Genomic DNA, 13,271 nt, shown 5'->3' on the forward strand with positions numbered 1-13,271 from the left:
ATGCAGACACCTTTGCCATGCTTGACTTTATTGTGCCATTCAATTGTTCTACCACTCCAAAAGCCTCTGGGCAGTATTCACAGTGCAGTTTCTATTCGATCTTAAATGCTTCACAGATTATTTGAATTATCTCATTGTTAAATTGAGTTCCTCTATCTGATTCCAAACTTATCGGAAAACTGTGGAATGAGTTCCCTCAACAATATTCTGGCAACAGTGATACTGTCATTTCCTCTTGGGGGTAGGCTTCCACTAACTGTGAAAACAAACAAACAATCACAAGGACGTACCTCATTTCTTCCCCAACTGATCACTGTCTTTCTTCCTGGGCTTATTTGTTGACAGGTTAAACATCTCCAGCAAAGACTTTCTGCGACTGTCCTAAATCTTGGATTGTACCAATCCTGTCTGAATTGTCGTATCATAGCATCCCTGCGAGGCAATGTGTGTCTCCATGGTAACATTCTCGCCATTTGTGAGAGCAAACAATCTCGCATAACTGGTCTGCCATCATGGTACACCCACACACCATCTGTTTCCCTTTGTTCACAACCCTGCTTTTTCCAAATTACCTTTTCACTTTCTTCCAATTCCTCCTGCAACTATCTCACCTCTTCCCAAGTTTCAAAAACTGAATATGACATAAGTTGGCAGCTGACTCCACTTGTTTCCATTTTTCTGGTTATTGACATATTATTTCTTGCACAATACTGAGCAACTTGGTCAGCGTAACGGTTATCAGCTGTCACTTCGTCATTTCCTGACTGGCGAGCAGCACACTTGACCACTGCTAGTTCTTTTGGCAGTTGTATTGCTTCCAATAGTTCTTTCACAAATTTTCCGTTTCTAATGGGGGATCCTGAAGAAGTCATGTATCCTCTTTTTGACCACAATTGGCCAAAATTGTGCACAATCCTGTAACCATATTGGCTAACAGTAAATATGGTTACTCTCCAACTTTTCCCAATTTTGCTTGATTTAATTAAAGTTATCAATTCAGCTACTTGTGCAGATTGTACACTAGGTAAACAGGAAGCTTCAACAACTCCAGACAATTTGCATACAGCATAGAGTACACTCAGTCCGCATTCCTCAAGTTTTAAATAAGACCCATAAATGAATAGCTCATGTTCTGGCTCTTTCAACTGTTCTTCCTGTATGTCAGGACGTGGCTTGGTGCACATCTAGGTAACATCTAATCAGTCATGTTTTACCTCATCTTTCACATCTTCACATTCGTGGCATGGTAATAATGTACCTGGATTTACCATAGTACACCGGATTAAAGTCACATTTTCTCCTCCCAGAATTATTATTTCATACTTAGTCATCTGACTAGGGTAAGAGGCTGAGTTTGATTTCTTGTTAATAGGATCTCGACTGAATGTGAAACATATACCTTCACTGGATGGCCCATCACAATTAACTCACTTTGTTCTATGCTCTTACAAGTAGCAGCAACTGCTTTTAAGCTTCCAGTTAATGCTGAAGCCACAGGATCCAGCGTAGCTGAAAAATGGGCTACTGGACGTCGGCCTAATCCATGTGTCTGGGTTAAGACTAAGAGTGCACAACCTTCTCTCTCACACAACAGAACAGTGCAAATTATGTTGTATAGTCAGGCATTCCTAGGGCTGTTGCCTCACAAAAACAGCTTTATAATCTCACAAAGGCTTCTACACTTTCATCATCCCAAACTATTGGGTCTTTTACTCTTTTTCATGTCATTTGAATTAGGGGCTTTGCTAAAAGGGAAAATAGCACGATCCATTGTCTGCAATATCCTACCACCCCAAGAAACATTCTGATCTCTCTCTGAGTTTGAGGTTATTGCATTTATCTAATTCAGATTCTTTCTGTGGTCACTTTCCTCACTCCTCTCTATTTGGTGTCCCAAATATTTTACTCCTGTTTTGCAAAGTTGAAATTTTTCTGGAGATATTTTGTGTCCTCCTCCAGCCAAATGATTTAATAGTGCAATTGAATCAGTGACACAATCATCTCTACACTTTGATGCCACAAGTAGGTCATCAGTATATTGCACTAAGACTGATTTTGGGGCATAAATAACTTATCTAGACACTTTTTCAAAGTCTGATTAAAAATAGATGGACTCTCCGTACACCCTTGAGGAACTCGATTCCATGCCACAATACGAATCTCAAATTTGAAAGAAAAAAGATACTTGCTGTCAGGGTATAAAGAAACTGAGAAAAAGGCTTGGCACAAATAAATTACGGTAAAAAATCCAGCATTCCAGGGTATGTGATACAAAATCACTGATGGATTTGGTACTATAGGAAAACATGGTACTACCATTTTATTGATTTTTCCTTAAATCTTGCACTAGCCTGAGACCTATTATAGGTGAGTTACAAGTACTGCTCATTGTTTTCTTTAGAATGCCTTGTTTAATCATCCGATCAATATCAGAAGCTACTCCTGCTTTAACTTCTGGACTCATTTTGTGTTATCGGGTATTCGAATAAACTGCACCTTCTTTCACAGTCACTTTTCCTGGGTCTACATTTGCCATTAGACCTATTTCTTTTCCAGTAAAATCTCATACTTCTCGATTTACAGTCATTTTAATCTCTTCTGGTTAGTCATTCTCTATCATTAATTAATAGATTTAGTCTATTTCGGTACCTTGCTTAGCTAACATTATATTATAAACCGTATCTTCATCAGGGGTTTTGAAACCAACACCATCCAGTGTGTAATAAATTGTGCAATTCATTTTACACAAAAGGTCTCTGCCTAATAAATTCACTGGACTTTAATCACATACTACAAATGTATGCATATCTTTGAAGGTTTTGATTTGTACCTCCATATGCTTTGTAATTGGCGTTCTGATCTGCTGGTTGGTAACTCCAACCACTTGGATAGAGTCTCCCGAGGGGGGGTAGGTTTGGGATGTCTGTTGTTCTCATAGTAGAACGGGTAGCACCAGTATCCAATAGAAAAGTGATGTCATTACCTTCCATCTTCCCATCAACAAATGGACCTGACTGATCTACGGGAAGGAAGGCTTCAAGTACGCATTCCTCCTCCTTCCCCCTCAGGCTCTGTCATTGCATCAAAATATTTTCTTCACTATTTTTCTGCCAAAAATATTGTGAAACCACAGAATTTGTCTTACCACTTCCTGTATATCTGGTGTAAGCACTGTACTGTGCCTGATTCACAAAATGTGGCATAGGGGCAGGTGGCAACTGACACTTCTGATTAACTACGTGCTGCGGTTGATTCACAAATCCCTCATTCTACGTCTGTGGATTTAAATTTTTATTTCGGCCATGATTATTCTGAATACTTTTACACTTGTTTTTCCAATGTCCAAGCTTTCCGCATCCATGACAAGGAAACTTTATCTTCGCCTCGTCTCTGTTCATTCGTCTTAACTGTTTACCACCACTTGCCACATTATCATTCTGATTCTATTCTTTTGTTTGTCCATCTGTTTGACCATCCAATTTTAATCCCTGTTGTTCTGCCAACTTCACTTGTACCCACATCATCTTTTCTTTTCGTTTCCTATGCCTATCCTCAATATCATCTTCACAACATTTAGCTTTTTTTAATATCTCATCTATGGTCTTACTTTGCCAACAAATGTTATGTTGTTGGATCATTTGACTAATCTCCGCTTTTAATCCATAAACAAATTGATATAAAAAAAGTACCATATCCTTATCTACAATGTTTTCAAAACCACTATACTGCTTGAATAAGTGCATTAATCGTTCATAATAGGCATGAACAGATTCATTTGGCTCTTTTGTAGTTCGATCTATTTTTACCCAATCGGTCTCTTTTGGATGTATTTTCCCTTCAAAAATGTAATTACTTTGTGATATTCATCATCACGTCATCTGAGGGTGCTCCTGTTTGTGAATCTCTTGGATATTCTTCACTAGGCCAATCTATTGTGATTTTACATTCTGTCCATACGTCTGTGGGCACCACTATATCTAACAGACCATTAAATCTTTCAACAAAAACTTCCGAAACTTTCACAAACCTTTCAATTTGTTTATACCATTCAAGTGGCTTTTCTCTCAATTTTGGGAACTTGTTTGTAAAAGACAAAATATCTTGTCGACTCCATGGAACATGCACATATCCACCACCAGGTACGGCTCTATTGGGACACAATCTTTCTACGTTCCCTGTTTCTTTCATCATGTATTCAGCAGATCCTTTGTTAGCCTGTGCTTCTTCCTTTTTCTTTTGCCACCTTACTCTCCACTAATCAAGGTCTCCCCATTTCTGCAAGATACTCAGTAATTCTTTCACTTGCAACTTTCTTCCAGACACATTCATATTTTCCAAATCCTTGTCAGTAAAATTCGCTCGGTAAGGCTTCTGTAATACCGTTGAACTCCCTATATCTATTTCCATCTCAGAGGATAGTTCTGTCAATTTCTCATGAAACAGTCTCATATTTCTGATTATACTTCTGCACACAAACAACAATTCTTCTTCATCATAGGTGTTCAATCTATCTATTCCCACATTTCCAGCAATCAATTCTTCTAATTCTAACTTTAATTTGTAAATTTCAAATATTTTAGGTGGTGAACTATGTTTTCCAACCCCTTGTGCCCGTCTTTCTAACTCTTCTGGCATTTCTGATGTGGCACTCCTGACCCCCGAGGATGTTACTGTCCTCCCTTCTTTTGAACTGCTAGGTACAGTTCTCTTTGGGGTTTCATTCACATTGTCTCTCATCGGTAGATCCATTAATGAAATTACTGAATCACATTCACTGGCTTGGTGATCAGTTATTATAATTTCTTTTCTGGGATTATTTAAAGGCATTACTGCAGCTATTGGATTTAGACAATTTACTTTATCTCCATATAAAGGTATGGTCAACGCTTCGGTATTTAGTTTGCTTATTTTCTGTATTATTTCTTCTCTATTTTTATTCATTGCTTCTTTTTCTTTGTCATAATAACTGTCTTCCTACTCATGCATATCCTGTGGAATCAATGGTGGGCCTAAGACTGGTGCACTCTGGTCAACTCTGCTTGGTCCTTCTTGACACAGTGGAGGGTTTTTATTCAAAATGTCCTCTAATAACTCATCTTCAGATTCACCATATCCTGTTGTATTCAAATGTTTTAATTTTCCTTTACACTTACTCCCTGTCTGTTCGTCAGCCAATAATACTGGATATAAGCCCTCTGATACCATTACTCTTCTCCACTGTTTCATTTGTTCTTCATGTGGCCCATACATATGTCTTGTATAAAATCCTGTAAATTTTCCTCTTCGACCCTTTTCTCTTTCAAAAGACTCAGTCTCTCATTTTTCTAATGCCACATACTGAGGTAACTTAGGTCTTGGTTCTAACTCATACATCCGCATCCTCAAATTCTGTAAAATTCTTCCATTAAAGGTACCATGCTCTGGAAAAGCCAAAACACAATCATCCGTTGTGTTACTCCATCTAATTCTCTAACCATACACATGTATGATGACCTCTCTCCATTATCATAAATGAAGCAGGCGTTTTAAGTGGCGGAGTAGGAATTCCCTGTCTAGCTAAAACGGGTTTATCTTTCTTGAAGAAATTCTTAATTTTCTTTATAAATGACACTTTTCTCCTTTCTCCATACATTTTAGACACTCGATTAATATAATAATAATCAGCAAAACCTCAAATTTTCCTGTCAGGGCGACTCGCACAAAAGGCAAATGAGAATCGAGCATTCACATTTTCGCTAACTAATCAAAATGTTGTTCTTAATCGGGCTTCTAATCAGCCTTCAGGTCATGCTTGGAATCTGTCCAATGCTAGCGTGGCCTTTTGAATGATGTCAGTTGAGATCCTTACTACTCACCCCTCCTTTACAATCTGCGTTGGTCACACACACCCACTGTTCCCCCGAACCCAGCGTGGTTCACTGTGACGTCAGTGCAACCCCGGCAACTGACCCTCCCTTTACAAGGTAATGTGTAAACTTTTTTCCTTACTTTTCTTTCAAATAAAATCCATTAACAACGACATATAAACATTTGCTACTCTGTATGTTCCACTAAATCAAAGGATAGTTTACTTCTTTTCACTGCAGGTAATACCTTCCACTCACTCTTCTTTGAGTAAGACCTTCCATTTACTTTTCATACACTGCGAGTAAAACTTTCCGTTTACCCTTCAATCAAGCTCGGAAGAACCTGCTACTCCTTCGGTTACCCTTACTCGGTGACATAAGACCAAAGTTTCACCAGTGAACTCTATGCTATCAATCACTCTCACTTTTATAAGAAATAGTCCCTAATTTAACACTGCAAGCCCTACCTAGCTTCTCAGTGTTATTCCAACAGACAAGTAACCTCTCTGCAGTGTGGTTTCTGTCGCCACACACTATTCACTTTTTCCCCGCGAAATTCTGGACAACATAAAAGAAGACGTAACACAAACAGATAATCAATATTCAATACTTATCACCAAACTAGTCAAAAATATTCATAGCTCTGCTACCAGAAAACTGATCCAGCGGGTTACCAGCAACAGGTAGTCTAACACCACATACTCACCTGGGCCCATGAATTCATTCACAACACACTAGCAATAACCCGGGGGTTCATGTTTTGTTATTCTTCAGATTGGTTATCTCCAGTACCTAACTAATCTTTTGCTGATCAAAGAGTTCTTTTCTCTGGTCAATGGACTATTGGTTGAACTAGTTGATGTGAAATTACATAAGATTTCAAATATACTTGCACATTGGAAATTATCACGGAGTCAGGATGTATTTTAAATTTTATCTCAGTTTAATTCAAGTGAACCACTTACACTGTACAGAACAAACTCAGTTTCTCACAAGAAGGAAGATTCAAATAATCAATTACAATGCATTCATTTATACTTTGCAGTAAAACTGCATGAAAGGGAGAGGATAGAGAGAAAAGCACATAATTGCATACACAACCACAATGGAGCACTGGCCAGATACAGGAGGCACACAAGGCCTGCTGAAAAAAAGTGCATTGATCCTTTTTGCAACAGCAAGATGCGGAATGTAGCCTAGTGATGGGGCAGTGTCAATCATGCAGTCAAGGTGATATGTTCATTCTCTCCATGCAGTGATAGTGATAAGCCTATTCCGATAAAGAAGGACAGGGTCCAAGATGCGTTGGTTCTGAAGCCCATGTGCCAGGTTTCACCATGCAGTCAAAGGGATGCACCGATCGTCTCTCACTGCAGCTGCGGTGATGTGTTGGTTCCATTGCATAGGTTCTGATGGCAAAGCGCTGGTTCTAAGTACGATGCACTGGTTCTGTTCCTGCAACATCGTTGATGCATTGCTTCTTCTTATGCAGCTGAGGGTGTGTCAGTGTCACTAGAGCAAGCATCTGCATCTACTTCTAATGGACCAGGCACAGGAGCTTGGGTAAGACTTTGCCTGAGTCTTTAAAGAGGACGCAAGCCAGCATGCCTTTGAAGATCACACTGGGTTCAAAGAAGCTAGTCCATTTCGTCATCAGCAGGGCAGAGGGTAGAAGGCAGAAGGGCAGCACAGAAGAAGAACAGTTATTGCAAAGCAGCAGTCCAGCAGTAACAGTCCTTGAAGGTTCCTCCTGGCAGGATTCTTTACAGGTCCAGTGGAATCTGCTTTGGTGAGGTCAGAGACCCAGTATTTATACTCTGTGTGCCTTTTAGGTGAAGATGACTTCAAAGAGGGACTTTGAAGTACACAGAGATCCTTCCTCCCAGCTCTGGCTCCAGACTCACTTATGAGGTGTATGCAGCCCTTTGAGTGGGGACAGGCCACAGCCCATTCTAGTGCAAGTGTCTGCTCCTCCCTACAATCCTGCTCAGGATGACCCACCAGGATGTGGATGCCACTCAGTCAAGCCTAAGCTTCTTTAGAGTGCGGCTGTCTAGAGAGAATGCACAAAATCCAGCTGTCACCCACCCCAGACGTGTATTGGAGACAGGCTGAAGGCACACAGGGCTAAGAGCAGAAAAATTAAATTTTTCGAAATGTAGTATTTTTAAAAGGGTAGTGATAAATTCATCTATACCAGTTGAGAGGATTCATCATTCCATTGATAAACATGACAGATCTACTCCTTCTCAATCAGGAATTACAGCTCCTAAGTGTAATAATGAGGTCTTAATGTTAACATATGAGAGGGTAGTGTAGACAAATTTTGGTGTTTTTCTCTATCAGTACCTCTTCAAGAAAACTGGGCATTTTTCACTGGGCACACTTCCTTGCATCCAGTCTCATTCAATCTCACCCATTTAACCCTACTCAATGGTGAATTTTCGCTGTGAATTATCAAGAGTGGAGAAAATCCGGTCCTGGTTTGCGATTGTTGGCGCTGCATTCAGAGCACTCAGCGCGGAGGTGGGGACGCGCCGCTCTTCACTCCTCACTGCTCCTCACCAAGCTTCCATCAAGCTTCCATCATAACGCTGCTGAGCATTTCGGAGCCTTGGATCCTTGTGAGGCCCTGCCGTAAGCCATAAGCCGTAAGCCGCAAGTTCCCGCTCCCGCTTCTGTTAAGACCGCTGAGACAGCGGCCCTTGGCCCTAGCTGGCTTGTGGGTTTGCGGGCTGTCGGGATTGGGGGATTTCATGTCTGTAAGCTGGGCCAGTCAGCGCGGCCCGTGTGAGTGGGTTGAGGCGGCATGAAGGTGACATAGAGGCGGCTTAGAGGCATAGCGACGGTGGGGAATAGCGTGTTGGAAGCGACGATTTGAGGGGCCAAAGAGCTACAGTCGGACAGGAATTCCGGAATTCCGGTCCGTGTATTGCTTGTTTGCTTTGCTTGCCTTGCCTTGCCTTGCCTTGACTGCCTTGCTCTACTGCTGTCCTGCCAGAAAGGTGAGCTGAGAGCTGTGAGCTTGATTAAGAGCTGAGTGGCGAGCTGAGAGGCGAAGGGATGCCAAGCCAACAGGGTACTAAGCAGACTGAGCAGACTGAGCAGACTGCCTATTATTACAGCCGCTCGCTTCCACCTTCCCCTGCAATGCACCGCCGCAACCACCGCCATCGCTGTTGCTGTGAAGTGAGGGGCCAGTAGGAAAACGTTGGCTAGCTGGTTGGCAGGTTGGCAGGCTGTCAGGCTGTCAGGCTGTTAGGAGGAAGGCGAGCAGTTACAACAACAGCTACAGCTACAGATTACAAAGCCTATCTCTCCATCAAGTAAAAGGAAGGGATAGCCACTGGTGAGCCCAGCGCAACCACTTTCCTAAATCAAAATGTATTTTTATTCAATTTTGAATACTACTAAATCAAAAGGGAGGAGGAAACTGCCACAGACTTACATTGGGCAGAGTTGGGTTGAGCTGGGTTGAGTCGGGTTGTGTTGGTAGAGCCGGCTGAGTAGTTCCCCTGCCCCCCTGCTCCGCTCCTCTCTGGTCCCCTTCTCTTCAACTGCGCTGGGAGTATCACAATCCTATCAATCCCATAAATCTTATCATTAATTCAAATTCTACGACTGGAAAACAATATCGTTTTTCTTCTTTTTTACTTGAAACATATAAATAGGCTTGGTAAAGCGCAGTATGAGGTCAGGCCATGTGCGAGAAGGTAAGACGGTTATAGGATTCACAAAAAAGCGCAAGCGAACCACCAAGACTCTAGATGGCACCAGGGAAGAACCACCATCTACAACCAGGCCAGCAGTACAACGAGACTGCTCCTTAATTTAAAAAACAGATATAAACATTTCAAGGGAACAAACGAGTGAGCAACTATCAAAACCGGAAAAAAAAAAAAAAAAAAAAACTGCCAAGCCTCATTTCAACTAAAGATTTGCACAAAATGTAGCTTTTTAACAAATGCGGGGGACACTCTTGTTTCAAATGCCAGAGAAGTGCTAGGCCTTAAATTACCTCTTCAGCCATTTCAATTTACTGGCTCACAGAGAAGCACTTGCAACAAGGAAAGTCCTAGTATGTTAGTTTGCATATTACTGCAAGAAACATCGACCCCACAATGTCACAAGACTCGGATGGCTCAGGACACTAAAACCTCTGGCAAGAAAGCTGCAATTGACACTGAACTAATCCAAGTATATAGGACCAATGACGCACAAGAAATTTCTGTAGATGGACTAGGAGAAAGACAATCAATCAATCAGTGACACTTATAGAGCGCGCTACATACCCGTAGGGTCTCAAGGCGCTGGGGGGTGGGAGGGGGTGCCGCTACTGCTCGAACAGCCAGGTCTTCAGCTTCTTCCTGAAGGAGAGGTGGTCTTGGGTCAGGCGCAGGTCGGTCGGGAGGGAGTTCCAGGTCTTGGCGGCCAGGTAGGAGAAGGACCTTCCTCCTGTAGTCGCTCTTCGGATGCGGGGGACGGCGGCGAGGGCGTGGTTGGCTGATCGGAGGTGGCGTTTGGGAGCGTAGAAGTTGATCCGGCTGTTGAGGTAGCTCGGGCCTTGGTCGTGTAGGGCTTTGTGTGCGTGGGTGAGGAGGCGGAAGGTGATTCTTTTGTTGACGGGGAGCCAGTGAAGGTCTCTCAGATGTCCGGTGATGTGGCTGGTTCGTGGGATGTCGAGGATGAGTCTGGCTGAGGCGTTCTGGATCCGCTGGAGTCTCTTCTGGAGCTTGGCGGTGGTACCGGCGTAGAGGGCGTTGCCGTAGTCCAGTCGGCTGGTGACGAGGGCCTGGGTGACGGTCTTCCTGGTCTCGGTGGGGATCCACCGGAAGATCTTCCGTAGCATGCGTAGGATGTTGAAGCACGCCGAGGAGACATTGTTGACTTGCCTGGTCATGGAGAGGGAGGAGTCCAGGATGAAGCCCAGGTTGCGTGCATGGTCTGTCGGTTTGGGTGCGGTGCCCAGGGCGGGAGGCCACCAGGAGTCGTCCCAGGCGGAGGGGGAAGAGCCCAGGATGAGGACCTCCGTCTTGTCAGAGTTCAGTTTCAGGCGGCTGGTCGTCATCCACTCGGCTACCTCTTTCATCCCTTCGTGCAGGTTGGCTCTGGCGGAGGCGGGGTCGTTGGTCAGGGAGAGGATCAGCTGGGTGTCGTCGGCGTAGGAGATTATGCTGAGGTTGTGTTTGCGTACGATGGCCGCGAGGGGGCTCATGTAGACGTTGAAGAGGGTGGGGCTCAGAGATGATCCTTGAGGGACGCCGCAGATGACTTCGGAGGCCTCTGACTTGTACGGTGGTAGGCGGACTCTCTGTGTTCTCCCGTCGAGGAAGGAGATGATCCATTCCAGCGCCTTGTCCTGGATTCCGATGTTGCTGAGGCGCTGTACTAGGGTGCGGTGGCAGACCGTGTCGAATGCCGTGGAGAGGTCTAGGAGGATGAGGACAAACAGACATACATGAAATACCTAGGGCCAGACAGTCATTGCTAAACAAAGATATAGTAGGCAACTGTGTCACAACTGATGTACCAACGATCTGCGAACAGAGAAGCCCAGAGGAAACAAAGCAGCCTAGGAATATAAAATATAAATACATGAAAGCAAGAGAGAAATGGAGAGAAAATAACTTTTTCTGGCATCTCCTGTTTCACCACCGAATGATCAAGAGACAGATTACAAAATATCTTTGGGATCGGCAGCAAAGCAAGAAAAAAAAGAAGCTAGGCCACCAATTCACTCCTCAGAAGACACAAAGTCTCTTCATGTTCATAAGAAAGTGGAAGGCGCACTCATTGAAATCAAACACAAGTAAACTCAGTCCAATGATAACTATTTTCTTTATTCCGGTATTCTTTACCAAAGACGACACACAGCCAACGCGTTTCGTTCCTTGTTGGAATTTCGTCAGGGCTCCAAATAGATATTTGCTGAATCGGCGAAGAAACTTGATCCAAGTCAATTAGGACTAATGAAAAGGACACCATATGTCTAAATTGGTTCAATAATAAACTTGGAGTAGGAATATGCCAATACGTCATAGAAACTTGATCCAAGTCAAATTAGACTAATAACAAGGACACCGTATGGAAACCAGGGGCTTATTATCAAGGGGGTTTATCTCCGCTTTTTTGACTTTAAAAGCCAAGAAAGCAGAGATAAAATTATCTCCCTATTACCTAGCTGTCGTTAACACCAGTTAGCGACAGCTAGTAGGAGATAGCGACCATCTTGGACCCCACTTTGCATGTCAGTGATATTAATCACTAATGACATGCAAAGTGGGAGTGCCAAGATGTTAGCGACTGGAAACAGTCGCTAACACCGCTATCTCCTATTACCAACTTTTGGAGATATTCGCGCTAAGCGCGAATATCTCCAAAAGCTAACACCTGCCCTGAGCAGTTCTTAGCCATGTTATCCAATGGGAGGTGGATAACATGGATAAGAGCATTAGCTCGCTAATGCATGAATATCGCTGACTTTTCAGCGATATTCATGCATTGCGGCCGATTGTTATCGCATTTGTGATAAACCTTGATAAAACCAAGGTTTATCTGCGATAAAAATCGCCGCGGCTCGGTGATAATTTTTTCACGCTAACCAAGCAATAGCGATAATTATCGCTATTGCTTGGTAATATGCCCCCTGATTCAATAAAAATTAAACTTGCAGGGATGTGTATCCATGGACATGTGAAACGAGGAATATAGACGCACTTGTAAACCTCCTCTGGAAAGGACAGGCAAACAGTGGCTAGCAGGTGATAACCTCGGTTCGAGGTTTTCCTGTTTATCATGCCGGGGTCCGCCACATATGACATAGTCCATGCCGAATAGGTTATCACCTGCTAGCTCTAACAATGAATCTGGAAAACTATAAACTGAAATTTAAGTAAAAGACTGAGATGGAACTTTTGTTTGTGCAGAAGCTTTTTCACCTTATTAAAGGAGAGACACAAACATTTTTCTGCTTTCGATAGTAATGGGACATTTTCATTTGAGAAACGTATTTGTTCCTAAATGCACATCCTTAAAAGGGAAAGTGATACAGCAATATGAAATTGCATTGTAAATATCTTCTTCAACTAAAAAGGCAAACACATTTTTCAGACCAAATCTCGAAAGTTCATAGAACGTTTTATTTATAATATAAACTTGTGAATTAATTTAATGTAACAATTTCACTGCTGCATGAAAGTAATTTCATTATTGTAAAGTAAAACTACACAATGCAGTTTACCGACAATCACCCAAGTTAACCACACACACAATGTTAAGATCTACAATGCTATATTGTGGGAGATAGAGGCCACATTACCCCCAGGTCCCTCCGTCCTCGACACCTTCATACTAAACAAGTGGAGATGACCATCTCCCGACAGAAAAAAACAACAAGAGGCATGCTGGGACACTAATACTGCCCCT

Source organism: Lissotriton vulgaris, chromosome 2_1 (genome assembly GCF_964263255.1).
Source record: "Lissotriton vulgaris chromosome 2_1, aLisVul1.2, whole genome shotgun sequence".
Classification (NCBI taxonomy): Eukaryota; Metazoa; Chordata; class Amphibia; order Caudata; family Salamandridae; genus Lissotriton; species Lissotriton vulgaris.